The sequence below is a fragment of the Puntigrus tetrazona genome, chromosome 15, assembly GCF_018831695.1.
Source record: "Puntigrus tetrazona isolate hp1 chromosome 15, ASM1883169v1, whole genome shotgun sequence".
Taxonomy (NCBI): domain Eukaryota; kingdom Metazoa; phylum Chordata; class Actinopteri; order Cypriniformes; family Cyprinidae; genus Puntigrus; species Puntigrus tetrazona.
Genome location: NC_056713.1, coordinates 18633400 through 18646257, shown reverse-complemented (window position 1 = coordinate 18646257; position 12858 = coordinate 18633400). Strand labels below are relative to the sequence as shown.

The 12858-nt window shown below is 36.9% G+C and overlaps 1 protein-coding gene across 1 annotated transcript in view; it reads left to right on the top strand.

Moving 5' to 3' along the window:
* The first annotated feature begins 9155 nt into the window (after positions 1 to 9155).
* The window catches only part of stard13b (StAR-related lipid transfer (START) domain containing 13b), a 76022-nt gene continuing 72319 nt past the window's right edge, over positions 9156 to 12858 (top strand). Inside the window, exon 1 of the mRNA XM_043258894.1 lies at positions 9156 to 9396. The gene's annotated coding sequence lies outside the window, so the exon portion shown is untranslated. The remainder of the gene's footprint in view (positions 9397 to 12858) is intronic.

Here is a 12858-nt window from a genome sequence, read left to right as displayed (position 1 = left end):
AGCGTCTTGTTTTATGTGGGTTCTGTTTCAAACTGTTCGCTCATTAGGAGTGGTGAGTCACGCCGTTGCTTTGATACACATGAGAGAGAAGCAGCTGTCTTGTTCAGTTGGTGCGGATGAGTGTGGCAGGTTTGCTGATGGAACAATAGAACAGACAGGTGCTGGTACAACTGCGCTCCTGGCACTCATTGCCTGGCAGATCCGCCTCAGTCTCACACGCTGCATCTCAATGCCTCCCCCACCAGGCCTTTCTATGGCCCCTCAGACGGTCAGGCAGAACTAATAAATCTGGCTAAATGTTTATGCACTGCTGTTTTGTTGGCCTGGATTTTTTTTTTTTTTTTTTTTTAAGATGTTTCTATTTGGAAACACTCGCAGTGACATGATGAAGTTCAACCTAAAATAAAAAAATCTGTCATTAATTGCTCATCCTCATTTCATTTTTTTTTTTTCAAGAATGAACATGCTCTTCTTTGTAATGCTTAAAATTTAAATGTTTATAATTATCAATGTTGGAAATTTTTTTTTCAGGATTCTTTTGTAAGAATCTTATAAATATTAAAAAGAACAGGATTTATTTAAAATATAAATCTGTAACATTAAACGCTACCGTTTAGAAGTTAGGGGTCAGTAAATTTTTTTTCTCTTTTTGAAAGCATGTTAAATTACGAAAAAAAAGTGATCCAAGTAAATATAAATTATAGAAATCGTTTCTCTCAAGTTATTTGCAAAATCATATTTAAACAATTGATTGACTTTTTTGTGATTCTTTTTGACTTGAATAAAAAGAACAGAGTAATCTATCCATAAAACAGATACAAAAATACATGTAACATTTTTCCTTTTCCATTTTTCCTTTTGTGCAGAGTAAATAAAGTCTTTAGAGCATGACGAGCTAGAGGGTGCTCTCTTGAATAATGTTTGAATATATTTTTAGATGATTGAATAGCTGGTGTGTATACCTTTTTATTTATGTGCCCTCTTTTTCAAAATGGGCAATTAGCATGAGCAGTATTTAACCCACAAATCCCTGAAAGTCACCTTGTGCCATTTTAAGCTATGACAAAAAACAAGATATCTGAAAGTCTGCATGAGGTGGAAACGGTGACCTTTGTGTTCATGTTTATACTTCTTTACCCTTATCAGGGTTTTTTATTGACGTTAAACACAACAGAGTGCTACTTGCTTGTGTTTTCTGATACATCCGAATGTTGCTTATAGATCGAACTAATGGCTTTTTTCGAATTATAGATTCACGGTTGCCACGCATACTAAAGCCTGGCATGGAAACAGATGGGTTAGTAAGTAATTACCCTTGGAAATGAAAACTACAGGGCAAACGCGAATGCAGACTTCATTCACAAGAATTTACCTGGGCATCAGTGGATGCTTAAAACGTGACTCTGCTGATCAGCGGCCAACCTCTTCATGCCTCTTTGAAGATTCCTTGTGGACTGAAAAGCGTGTTACGAGTGTGCACAGCTGTGGGCTGCGTGTGCCTGGGTCCCTGTTGAAACAAGCTTGGCCTTTGTGAACCCCCGCAGAAGCTGAAGCTGAAGTTATCAGCTGCTTGTCTAATCAGACACCTCCTATGACCTCCTTCGCTACTGTTATTGAGTAAGAAAAAGAGATCCGGCTCTAGATGCGCATGTGTTGCCAACATGACTCAGTGGCTAACATGAATGTCTTGAATTTCCTGTCCAGGCTGACGTCTGTGTTTATAAGTATGGATGGAAAGCATTGGTTCACGGCTAATATAAAAATAACCTTGTTTCCAGGCATTTCTGAAGTCAAATTTCAAACCCGTGCGGGGCTGGGATACGTAGATCTCTTTATGTCAGCGGCAGTTGCTCGGCTGAACAGAACATTTTGAGCCAAAATAGAGAAAGTCAATTTAATGCCTTTCGTAGCTCTGCGAAAGGCATTGCTAAAACACTGATGCAATTTTTGCTAAATATGTTGTATGTTGCATGCAACAACAAAAAGGCAGCCTTCAGCGGGGAAGCCAGGTTATGTAGTTACTATACCATGAGCTAACAGGACCGCTAACTTGCCAAACCCAGCCAAGCAAGTCCTGAATTGATCATCTTAATTTTATGACAATGACTGATACGTGCATTTATTAGGCTTAAAGTGCTCAGCTGAGCTCTACCATTAAACCTTAATGCATTGTTACAGAGGAGTTTAGGTATAACCAGAATGTATTTGGAGAACATTAAAACCATTCTGTGTGAAATAGATGAGGGAAACCGATTTTGGCAACCTCTAATGCTGCCCTGACAAATTTGGTGATCCTACTATACATCGTTAGTTTATATGAAACAAAAAATGCTTTCTAGACTGTGAAACAGGAGTTTAGACATCACCAGACATTAAGAGCGAGTGCTTGTGCATAACACATTATAGTTAATGCTCCCTCTGTGTTCATCTAGCTTATGTTAGGAAAATGAAATTCGCTGTTGGAGTTAGATTTATTATGATGGCGCCGTCATTGAGGAGTGTAATTTAAGAATATCTCATTGCGTATAAAAAAGTAAATAACGTAATGCAACACAAAACTCTACTTTTTAGAAAACTACCTGATAGCGTTGGCCATAGCAGCCCATGTTCCCCGCGTCTGCTTTTCAGTAGAAGGAATTTGCTCCCTGATTTTGCCCATCGACCGAGCAAGTTAAGGCAGGTGAGGCTGGAGTGTGTTTGTAAGGTGAATTAATTTGCTCTTCATTCCATTGAATATTCCTGACGTGCCGCATTTTTCCCTGACGAACACCTCAGAGGTCACGTAAACACACGTAACCGCTCCGCACGCCACATCTAGCTGATAATCACAGGGAGACTCTGATTTACACTGCTGAAATAACAGGGTTTCTGACAGGTTTCTGCTGTCATGACTCTTGTGTTGATAATCAGAGTCAGTACTTGAGCGTCCGTCATCACACACAGTCATACGCTCATAAAAGACGACTGCTGTGTACAACAAACAAAGTAACATGTTCAAAGCAGTGTCCTGTGGTGGACCTGTTTGTTTGGGGTTTTTCAGCCCAACTCAAATTCTTCATTAATTTATGTGGTTTCCCAATATTTGGGAGTCCCAAATAACAGGTTGACATGCATACAGTGTCAAAAAACGCTTTCATCGTCTTATCTTATGCATCAATGACTCCCAAATGATTCACTTAACAATTCATTTTTTGTTTTGTTTTAAAAACTACTCGTTTTAGTGATTCAAGAGTCAACTCCTTTTACTTTGAGAGACAATAACTTTAGAAATGCCTCATAGTGGTTGCAAATCTGGTTCATGGTATTTTTTTTATTTTTATTTTTTTTATAATGGCCTTAAAAATAAATGTATTGTCATCGTTTGTTCTATGAAGAACGTTTTAAATCCATAGAATCTTTCCATTCTACAAAAGATTCTTCATAATGGAAAAAAAGGTTCTTTAGTTTATCAAAACCAAAAATGGTTCTTCTGTAATTCATCGCTCCAAAATCACCCATTCTGAATAGTTATTAATGCATATTTATTTTCAGCACCATTCGTAGAAAATGCTGCTGATTTAAAGTCGCAAAAGTATAGTGGCCTGATCTATTCCTGCAGCGTTTGCTCTTTCAGTCCTTTTGTTCCAAAGCGTTTTCCTGTTGCACTCTTTAAACCTGGGTGTTTTCAGCTGGTGCCAGAGGGGCGTCTAGAGGCCCCCGCGGTTCCCTGCTATTGGTTTTGCAATGAATCTGGAAATCTATAAACCCCAAAAGCACAAATGAGGGAAAATATCAACACTGAGGTTTCTTATAATCCCCTTGGGAAGTCACCAACCAATCATGCTGTCACGAAAATAGGAGCGAGTCCGCCGCACCGCCGGAGCAATGACACTCTGGTTATTCATAAATCTGTGGAATGTTGTCATCTGTTGCCACATGGCCTAAAATATGGGCGAAATTCTTAAAATATGGGACGCTGGAGATTTAATGGAATGTAAATGTAAACCCCAACCGGTATTTAAGACCTGAGATATTTCAAAAATGTTTCTGCATAAATGTGTCATGCAGAAATACTGCTAACAGGAAAATCTACTGATAGGCACACAATGGGGCTTTGTATGATGAGCAAACTGGTGCGCTTGCCGAACGCTCGTTAGTGTTCGCGTTATTGCTAGCTTCTTAAAGCGAGATAATCTTATTGTAAGTCAGCAACAAATACTTGTAATACTAATAGTTCTCCGGCATTGCTTGTCAGGGAACGCTTTGGGTTTGCTGAGCAGATGGACTCAAACTGAGAGATGCTGATCAGTCAGCACAATCTCCTGATGGGACGTCTGTGATGCCATATGTATCAGATCTTACTTCACTGATGCGCTTTCTGGCTTCTCACAAAAATCTTTTTTTTTTTTTTTCCATGCTGGCTGTAGTTTAAGCTGGTAATTGACACTTTTTTAATAAAAACTGTCTATGCAGTAGGAATGTGATTGATATTTATTTATGGAATAATTAAGGAAAAAGCCTGTGGTGGAGAAAAAAAAGGTATAAAAACTTAATGCGCCGGGCTCAATCAGACTGTCCGTGAACCGGCATATAAAGATGCAGATTTATGATCTGTAGTTTTCCCAAAGTCCTGGAGCTTTTATTGTGCCTTGTGTAATCTGGTGGACATTTGCTGAGAAGTAAATAGGGATGTCTTGGAGGAAGTAACACAGAAAAATAATAAACATTGATTTTTTTTTTAAAACTTTTTTTTTACTTATACTACCAACATGGTAAAAAGACAAATGGTTGAAAATTTGCAAAAAATTATAAAATCAAGTAAAGTAATACATAATAAATAAAAATACTGAATTCTGACTTTTTACAACTGACAAATTAGCTTTTTTTGTCTAAAATTCATTTGAATGGATCCCATTTATAATCATATGGCTTGTTGTTCCATAACATCTTTTGAAAAAAAGATTTCACCAGGGAAATAATACTTATTTTATTTTTAATTATATTATATTTCTTGATTTGTGGGTATTTTTGTGTAATGTTTTACTAGTGTGCTCTGTTTTATCTAGTGTTTTCATCAAAAAAAAAAAGATTTATGCTTCTATTGTTTTCGTTTGTAAGTTGCTTTGGATAAAAGCGACTAAATGTAAAGTGAATTTAGCAAACACAAAACTAATTTAAATTTAATAGGACTTTGATCCATTGCTTCTCGAGTCTGACAGCCTTAGCTGATGCAAAACCCAAGGCCGATGAGTTAGTTGCCACCGAGGGCATTAAGTTAGATTTATAAGGATGGGTCGAGTGTCTTAGGGCACAGACAGAACCGGAGTGCGAGGTGAGAAGATAATGCAGAACACCTGCCTCGGCTTTCTGGAATGTCGGGAATCTGTCAGAGAATTGAAACAGAATGGGAATATTGAGTCAAAGATAAAGGCATCGCTGGAATGTTTTAACAAGTTGCATTGCTGGGGTGTTTTTTATTCTTTTTTTTGTGTTTTTGAGGCAGTTTAATGTTACATAAGTGTCTGGATTTTAAGGTTTAGTGTGGGATGAGGCTGGTTGGAAGCGCTGGAGGTTAAATGCCATTTGAGCATGAAAATATTGCGCAAAACATTCACTATTATTTTCCAATCTCTCATCTGTTTCCTCAATGATTGATGCTGGAGTATTGTAAAATCCCACTGTTGGAGTGTTGCCAGATTGTCCCTTTCTTCACCTATGATGCTTTCGTGTCGCCCACTATGTTCAGACATACCTGCCTCTGTCTCTCTGTTAACACTTAGCTTCATAATCTTCGCTTAGAAAAGAGTAAATAATAACACAATAGCACCATTTGCACTAATCTGTGGAATGCTGCAAATGCTTTTCCTTTTTTTCCCCCTCTCGAGTTAAAGTCTCCAGCTCTGGCTTGTTGCCATCGAACTTTGTTATTATTATAATTATTGTTATTAACGTTGTGATTCTTGATTTTTAATGCATATTAAATACATTTTTGTTTCAAATTAACCTTCTGTCTCGTTTATACTCATATGACTGTAATAAGATAACTGAGATTTGTACTTTGCGAAAAGGAACAGGCCCGATCCAAGCTGTATGGAGGTATGTAAATATTTTTAGATTTAACGAGATGCATCCTGCTTGAGGTGCTGTCATATTTTATGGCAGATTGTGGGGGTTGGCATATGGATCATGGTGGATGTGTCTGTATGGCTGACATAGATAAGACAGTAGGAATAATGCATTTAAAAAAAAAAAAAAAACTAGAACCAAATGTTTTTTTTGGACACATGGCTCTGTTAACAATTCTTCAACGTCTGCATTTTTTTTTTCAGACAGAACACTTGGGAACGCTTGTTACAGCAAGTGTTTTATAGCATCCGATTCACAAAAGAAATGCAGTTCAGTAAATGTGTTTACATTTTAGTTTATGCATATCTCATCTTACTGAATTCAAAATGTCTCTTTCTCAACCGTCAGTTCTTCTTCAGAACTGGTTTGGAAAAATTTAGCACCACTTCTCTTGCTCACCAATGGACCCTGTGCAGTGAATGGGTGCCGTCAGAATGACAGTCCAGACAACTGATAAAAATCCACTAGTAATGCACACAACTTCTGCAGTAAAAAGCAGCATAATAATGCCTCATCCAGTGAAATAAGTATATCCACTGTTACTCCCTCACATCAAAATCCAATACATAATTGTTTAGAAATATTTTTGACTGTTTTAACTTGTAAGCAGTGCTTTAGCTGTGCATTTTTTTCTTCTGACGAGACCATATTGTGTGTGTGTATGTGTGTGTGTGTGTATATATATATATTATGTATGTATGTGTGTGTATATATATATATATATATATATATATGTATATAATGTATATATATGTATATGTATGTGTTTGAAGTTAAAAACTTCCTAATAATAAAGCTGTTTATTACAAACATGCAGCTTTTCACTTCATAAGACATTAATTGATGGACTTTCATGTGGATTATTCAAGGATTATTGTGCTTGTTTTATCAGCTGTTCACTGGAGAAGATCCATTGGTGAGCAAGTGAAGTGGTGCTAAATTTTTGCAAATCAGTTCCGATGAAGAACTAACTCAAAATGACGTATCCAAATGTATTTTTTGGTTTGACACATTCATTCTTGTAAGCATGACTGTGATGTTATATCTCGATAGGAGTCCTCTGATCGGATTTAAAATCTGTCTCAGAAATAGCTGACATAACTGGACGTGGGCATGCAGAATGCTGAACAGGTCATTTAATGATTGATCTTCTCAGTGAGTGGAGCTCCACAGAAGCACAACTCTTTGTGGCATTCAGTGGACTGTTATAGCGGCTCTACAGAGAGAGAGAGCTCCTTGTCTTCTCAGCCATAAATCTAACATAGAGAACCCAAGACACAGGGCTGCTTTTCAGCGCTGGAGGAAAGAGATCAGAAGAGAGCCTCTTTGGCGGAGCTACATGAAGATCCAGCTGTGTTTAAGCCGGACCCCCACAGCGCAAAGAAGGGTCACCTCACCTCCAGGGCTCCACCGCTGCAAATAAAGACATCCATTCACGCAGTCCTGCCAATCGCTCAGCCTGCTGCTGCTTTTCATCTGCTGCCCTTGTGGTGATCCCCATGTAGTACAGACCGGTGGTGACATAAGCCCTCTCTTTTTGAGAAGGTCTTGCTTTTTTCTTGCTCGAGCGCCTTTGAAGATTATGGAGTCTCAGAGTAAATTTTGGCAGCACCCATGGCAATGCTGAGCCGGCTTTGGCCGCCGCTCTGCGTTTCTTTATTTCATTTATTTAGTTGGTAATGAATTATGAGGGTTATTACCATGCCTAATAATATCAGATGGGGATTAAAAAAAAAAAAACTCTTCCATTCGATGGAAATATGCACTAAAATAGTGGACATTTTGCTTTTAGAATCAAATTATGCTTTGGTTGATATTGTGGATTATCCTTTCTGATCTTAACTAACCACTAACCATAAGTACTGAACTTTGATTGGTCATTAAAAATGAATTACATCGCTAATGAGGTTTTACTTTTGGACCAATGACAAATATCTTCTTTGAGTAATGTGAGAGCGTTGTTGATTAGTGGCTGCAGGCAGAATGGAAGAGTGTTTTGTGAATGAAGGGGATCTTTCTCTTTCTCCCTCCTCTTTCCTCTCTCTATCTCTAGATGGGGTCAGCAGGAGTCTTTGTTGATTTGTGACCGTTGCTTCCTTTAGGGTGAACGAGGACAGTGTTGAACAAACAACCTGATTGATGTTTCTCAACCACAGAAGGAAATGCACAGATCATTTGGGACAAGAGAACATCAGCACTGGAGTTTTTATATGAGATACTTCATCAGATACATGTAAACATTAGCGGGAAGGATAGTGCAATCTATGGAGATTTTTATAAGCAAACGGTTGTTTTGTAAGTGTTTTATATTTTTTTGTGTGCAAGACATTTTTTAAATTAGTTTTTATAAACAGAATAAAATTTGTAAAAATAAATACTAAAATCGATTTTACAGCATTCAGAATAAACTCGTGTTTTTTTGTTTTATATTAAAAAAAGTAGGATCTAGTAGGATTCCATTTATTTATTTTAAAACAGAAAATAAGCCTTTCAGCCATTAAATATTTGCTTGGTTATCTCTAAAGTGCTCTTACATTTTGTTCCAGATCATTAGATGCGATGCTGTGGTTCCCTGGAAACCAATCTTAAGCACCTTCATACAAAAACACTGTCTGATAAGTCATTGGCTTATGCCCCGGGGTTTGGACACAGCCGCAGAACTTCCTGGGATATCTCTCCCAAAGGAAAAAGCCGTGGTAAAGTGCAATATGTCTTTTTCTTTCCTCTTCCGTCGATTCTTTTTTGTTTTGAAAGTATCGTTACGGCTTTCTGTGGGTTTAACGGTGGCGTAATCTGGAATGCATCCAGCCCGTTGAACTGGGGGTCAGAGCCATACAATGAGACATGGATCTGTTCTCCTTCACAATTAAAGCCAGTCCAGGCCATTTACATCCAAATATGCTGTATGCAGGCCTTGTTTACACAACAGTATCTCTCTCTCTCTCTTCCTCGCTCTCTCACTCTTTCCCCTTAGCCGTAACTCCTCCTCCAAACCATCATTCTAACAACTATACATTCTTCCTCCCCTTCCACTCTTACTCTGAATGACTTAGTCACTGCATGCTGAGGCTTCCCGTTGCCTGTGGGGATTTTGGGGAATTTGTGATGACAGCACCTCTCCCTCTGCGTTGGAGTTGCCTTGCATTTCCTAGGAGAAGAGGCAAAGGACACGTTCGCGAAGGCTGAACGTGTTCACATGCACGTTGTAATGGGACCTTAGACAGTTTGCACGCTCCTCATAATGACCATGACAGCCGTTAGACGTCTCGGCACGTTCTGAAGTACTCTAAGGTGAGTTGGCCTTCATTGTTTTAATATGCAGAAGTCAGCCCGTATAGGGCAGAGACTTTAGCGCTGACCTGCCGGAGACTCTATAGTGCAGGTGGATGAATGATAGAGTTCATGACGGAGAATACTGGAAGTCACTTTGGGAGAAAGTGCCAAAATGAATACATTTAGAGTTTAGTGCGCTTTAAATGTGAAAGTGAAATGTCAGGACTCGCTGGAAAATGAAAACTTGAAAAAGAAATCTTTAGACGGCATAGTTCATATGTTCCGTGGAGTGACATTCTGCATTTAATGCATCTAAAACTATTTAAATAGCATGTTTTATAATTATTTATGCATGCAACTTTACATTTTTAATGGAGACACTAATAAAAACAAATAATTGCTTTGTAAATTTGTCAGTTGCCACTTTATATCTTGTCTTACAAGTTTATATTTTGTAATTCGACTGTTAAATTTCCTTTATATTGCTTACTTATTTTTCACAAGTACTATATCTTATATAACTTTATATCCCATGTTGATTGTTAAATTTCACAATTGTGACTCATTCGTTTAATTGAATCTTTATTTGTGATAATTGAAACTTTATTTGCTTGCAATTGCAGTATTATATCTTCCATTTTTTCACATTTAGTTTATTGCTGGACCATTTAAAATAAGTCATTGACGGTACAAAAAAAATTAATAATAATACTAATAAGACCTAATATACATTTTCTATGCAATCTTAAAAGTTTTTAACATTTTAAAATGAATAAATAATGCACACTTTTGATGTGCATTTAAAAAATGCTCGAAAAAGTGATTCTGAATAATGCCTGGAGGTTTATTTCGACTTTACACGTGTCAGTAACTCTGTGTGCATTTTTACAGGTCCATTACAGTTGTGGTGAAATGTACACTGTATAATGAATTAATAACGATCTCTGTAAAATGAATGGGAAAGGCAGCGTTAACAGTCACTCACAGTGTGTAAAGTGAAAATAAAACACTGCTTGCCCCTTTTCATGTATTGCAACACTTTACTCTCAACGAGAAACTTGTAGAACGCTTGAGTGACATTCACATTGCAGAATCCTCTTTGGCTGTTTGGATCAAGTCTTTTATACAGCTGGGAATGAGGAGGCCTCCTTTTACTGTGGCTTTAGAGAAAAACGGGCTAAAGGAAAGGAGGTGAGAGGACTAGATCTAATCAGGGTTACATTGCAACACTGTTTCTCATGAGAGACAAAGTTTTCTCTTTTTGGACAAATTGCAAAACAAGTATTGTAACTTCCAAATATGCAACATCCAAAAACGAATACTGTCATGCTGAGTGAACGATTGTAATATTTTAAAGTTCTCCTATTATGGATTTGACAGTTACCTTTTAATGCAGTGCGTAACACTAAGTGAATGGAAATATCCTGGAAGTTGTATAAAGTTATTGTCTGTCAAAAGAAGTCGACTCTGAATCATTGGAAATGATTCCCAAGCGGTTTCATGTTGATGTCAACGTGAAACATTAGCATATTGGCCGTCCGCTTGTTGGTCTGAAAATGCTAGTTAGGTGGTGCTTTTGGAGCATTAAAAGCTCACAAACACTTCTTTAAATGCAGTCGACCATTCAAACAAATTGTTTGGGAGTCATTTAACAAATAAGGTAAAAATGAATGCATATTATAAGAAAATGAAGGTGTTTGACCTTCCGTACATGTCAACTTGTTTTTGGGACTCTCGAAACCAAAATCTGAATATTTCATAACACATAATAGGAGCACTTTAAAGGGATTTTAAAAGATGGTTTACACTGTTAAGTCACTTTTGATTACAATTTGGAACACTTTTTGTCTTCTGACTAGATCATTTTAAATGGTTTTATGTTTTGGCAAATTAAAAACTTTTTTTTAAAACTATAAATATTGCATATAATGTCTGTGTGTGAGTTCCATTAAAAAGTATGCATAATAATAAAATAATCAGCAAAATGCTATTTAAAGTACTTAAGTGAAACACAGCAAGTACAAATTATTTAATGTGAACTAACATTATACACTTGTAATATCTGACATATAGGCATAGTGCCACACTGCATAAATTGTGATTTTTTTTTTTTCCATATGAGCCTGTTTACATGTGTCGCAGGAAACCGTAGCTGTAGGTGGCTGTGAATCACTGACCTTGTGCGTCGATTGGTCACTGTTCTTATCAGTTTTTAAAGGTTAAAGGCCCTGAGGTTTCGTTAAAGGCAGGTGCATGTTTTCCTTTCTCTTGCTGAAATTTGACCATGTTTTGCTGAGTATGTGTGTGTGAGAGAGAGATAGAATGAGAGCGAAGCACAAGGCGACGTGTTAAATGAGTGAAGGCCACAGTCAGGGCTGCCAGCTGGCCCCCTTCTCACATTTAACATCGCAGATACAGCTCTGATTTTCTATGCATGCTTGGGAGTGCACAGGAATATTCAGTATTTCCATCTGTTGATGACTACTGGCAAAAGTTCCATACTGGAAGGTACATAAAAAGAAACTCTTTGTCAAGATAAGCATATCAGTCAGTGCTGTTGTTGTTTTTCTGTTTCTGAGTTTACCAATGGAAAATCAATATTGATATTTCTGTGAATTTCCATGACTAAAATATTCATAGCAAATACATAATTTATATTTAGATGATAAAATACAATAAATGATAGGTATTATAACTCAAAACAACATTCAGAAATACAGTAGTATAAAAACGATTTATTTTGTGATCTGAGTAATCTTAGCTATTATCTAAAAAGAAACAAGATATTACATATAACAGTACTTAAATTTTTTGTTGTTATTTATTGTTATTCATATTATTATTATTATTATTATTATTATTTACTTTTGATTCTAGTCTAACAGAAATCTATTATAAAGTATATTTTCTGCTATTATATTTATGAAAGTTGTTTTGAGTTCAAATGAACCCTGTAAAAAAAAAAATGTATACATTTAAAATACAATTTTTTTCATACTGAGTATAGTTGTGTTAGCTTATTTACTGACATGTTGCTCAAGACTTATGGTATGAGTTGTAATTACTTTTAATTATAACTATAATTACATCTTATTTTTATAAAAACAAAAAATTAATTCCCATGTTATTTGTAGTTGTCCCATTTCGTTCCACGGCTCTGCATTCACTTCTGGAAAGATGCAATTTGCATACTAAACTAATAAATCTTACAAAACCAACTAATCACACCTCAGTATAGCACGGTTTCACGCTATCAGTTCCTTGATTGAAACATCCTACCAGGAATATTTGTGGTCTTTCACAGTTCATCTCTCTAGATGTTCTATGGGTGTCAGAAAGGAATGTTCTTCCTTTCTCCACCAATCAGACTCTTCCTGTGGTTTAATGTGTGTTTTTGTGGAGCGTGGTTGGGGGTTAATGAAGGGGTTAGCAGGGTTGCTAACCACAGCCTGGTCTGGGACATTTAGGTCGTCTGATAAA